Source organism: Hippopotamus amphibius, chromosome 12 (genome assembly GCF_030028045.1).
Source record: "Hippopotamus amphibius kiboko isolate mHipAmp2 chromosome 12, mHipAmp2.hap2, whole genome shotgun sequence".
Taxonomy (NCBI): Eukaryota; Metazoa; Chordata; class Mammalia; order Artiodactyla; family Hippopotamidae; genus Hippopotamus; species Hippopotamus amphibius.
Window position 1 is genome coordinate 43,773,355 of NC_080197.1, and position 2,603 is coordinate 43,775,957.

The following is a 2,603-nucleotide window of genomic DNA, read 5'->3' on the forward strand; positions in this document are numbered from 1 at the left end:
TGTTGTGCCAACTTTGGGGTGTTACTTTGGATTTACGGAAAGTAATCCTGGTTCCCATTTATAGATAAGGCAGAAAGTTTCTTTTTAAAATTAATCTGAGTAAAATAAAAGACTTGATCTTTCCTCTCTTATGAGTCACCATTTAGTGGAGAAGAGGTTAATTTTCATCTAGTAGAAGATGCAAGAGTCTTCTGTTTGGAGGGAAAACATAACTCCTAAGGCGACTATTTGAGCAGAAATATAAGCAGTCTTGTGGTTCCACCGGGAATCGAACCCAGGACTTTCTGCGTGTAAAGCAGATGTGATAACCACTACACCATGGAACCTTAAGGTGACTGTCTGGTTGCCCTGTGAGATGTTGACCAGCTTCGTATCTAACCTGGACATTTTAGTCCGTCTTTTTCAAATGCCTGTAATAACCTCTGATTCTCTATTTCTCTTTGGAACTGGTTTTCCATGGTCCTGGTCCCCTCATAATGGAGTTGAAATCTTTGATTCACGTTCATTCTGTACTTTTAGATGAGCTGTGTTTTAAATTTCCGAAAACAAACAAACAAACAAACAAAATAGTCTTTGATAACACTGAACAAGTAAAATTCAACAATTATTCTTTGATCATATCCAGTAGGCCAGGCACACACATAAACAGAATTAAAAACTGTGGTAAGTGCTTTGAAGGAAAAAGTGGGTGTGGGGTGAGCTTAGTTTTTATTTGAGTCAAAGAACTGAAAGAAAAGAAGTTAAAATGTGTCAGTGATTAGACATAGCAAATTTGTGATGGTAACATGTGATTGGCTGAGATTCCGAGGTGTCTGGACTTCTCCCCCTACAGATAGATTCCTAGACACTCAAGGGAGACAACCTCCTTCCCTAAGGCCATGGCTCCTGAATCCTCACAACCTGGTGGGTGATCCCCCACACCACTGCCTCATTGCCCTTCTCTGCCTTGCTGGCCACATGGTAGCATGTGTGTGGTGGGAGAAAGGGACAGGTGGACCGGAAAGAGGGGGAGGTTGCCCATGGGAGACAGGCTGGGACCCGGGACCTGGGACCCTTCGCTGCAGTGCTCGCCCATGGACAAATGTCTCCTTGAGCAACAAAATACAAAGAAACTGTAAGGGGCTAAAATCACCTACGTGCAAGCACAGTTGAGGCAAATTATGGACAACAAGATACAAAAAGACCAAAAAGCCCAACTGCCACTTCTGAGGAGTCAGGCGCAAAAGCAGTGAACTGTGCATGCCCCCTGCACACAGCACCACCGAAGGGGTGGGTAGACCACCTACGCCACCCCTGGACATGCCCCTACTCTTACCCCGTGTAAGGAACCAGCTCGCCTCTCTTCGGGGAGCCAGCAAGGGCACACGTGTTTGGTTCCCACTCCCTCCTGCTGCAGCAGGGGCCCCAGCCAAACCTCGCTTGAATTTCTTCTCTGGCTTCTTATCAATTTCTATTGATTAAGGAGGCCAAGAACCCTGGTCAGTAACACGTGGAAGAGGCAGAGGCCAGCCCTAAAAATGTCCCCTACATACCCCTTTCTCTCCTCTTAGAGGTGCAGAGCTGGGAAACACTCTGCCAGCTCCCGGGGAGCAACGTTCTATCGGGGCTCAAACTACATTAATGACGGACAAATGGATAAGCTGGAACCACGATTCTCAAACTTCCTTCTGCTCATATGCCCAGAACTATTCCATCAGGATCACCTTTCTAGTAATGAAACAAGGTCTGACTTGAGCAATTCTGGGGTGAAGAGAGGAAGCCCAGAGAGTTGGGGAAAATGGCCAAATCCCAGGACTCTTTTATGCCCAACTTCTGTGCTGAGGCTCTCAGGCCGGCGTTTAACCGCACAGACCCGTGGACTAAAACAGACACCCCTCAGCATGTTAAGAGGATGTTGACTCTCGTCTTTAACACCTTCCTACCCTCACTGTCAGAACTTCCCACCACTATCTTGACACCCTTCCCTCTTGGAAATCAGTGGCTTCGGGAGAAAAACACATCCCAGTTAGTTATCGCATGTGATTAAACACCTCACCCTGAAGTGTAAATATTTCAGGGGCCCCTCCTTTCGCAGAGATATTTGCACCCCGTGGCTTTACTGCACCCTCTCAAAGAGTGGAATTTCTGCTATCAGGAAAAGCCAGATAAAGGGATATTTTGGGAAGGAGGATTTCCCAAAGTCTAGTCCTCAAAACAAATTGCTTTAGGACAAGTATGACAGTGATTTATTGGAGTAAAAAGGCTATTACTTTGTTCTTGCCACATAAAATGTCTATGTTTGCTTAGCTTAGCTGATTTCCTGGTGTATCTGAAATACACTGACAGAACCCCATAGAAGAATGTTTGTCTTCTTTTTCCTTCTTCTTTTTCTATATTGCTTATACTCAGTTTCTTCCCCTTGGGAAGAAATTTTAAAAATATTTCACAGCTGCTTTGAAAACAGCTGTATAAATGCAAGACATTAATAGGGAAAACTAAAACATGCACTGGGGCAAAATAAGACCAAAGTTATTAAACCATAACCTAAAGATAGTCAAAGTAAAATACACATACACGTTGAGTTCAAAACATATGTGATTTAATTAAAATCGAACCTGACTTTA

At 44.2% G+C, this 2,603-nt stretch overlaps 1 non-coding gene across 1 annotated transcript; it reads right to left on the reverse strand.

The window, feature by feature from the left end:
• Positions 1–253: 253 nt before the first annotated feature.
• Positions 254–326, reverse strand: TRNAV-UAC (transfer RNA valine (anticodon UAC)). Its single transcript has one exon. It is a non-coding gene; the product is annotated as a tRNA-Val (tRNA).
• Between the last annotated feature and the right edge of the window lie 2,277 nt (positions 327–2,603).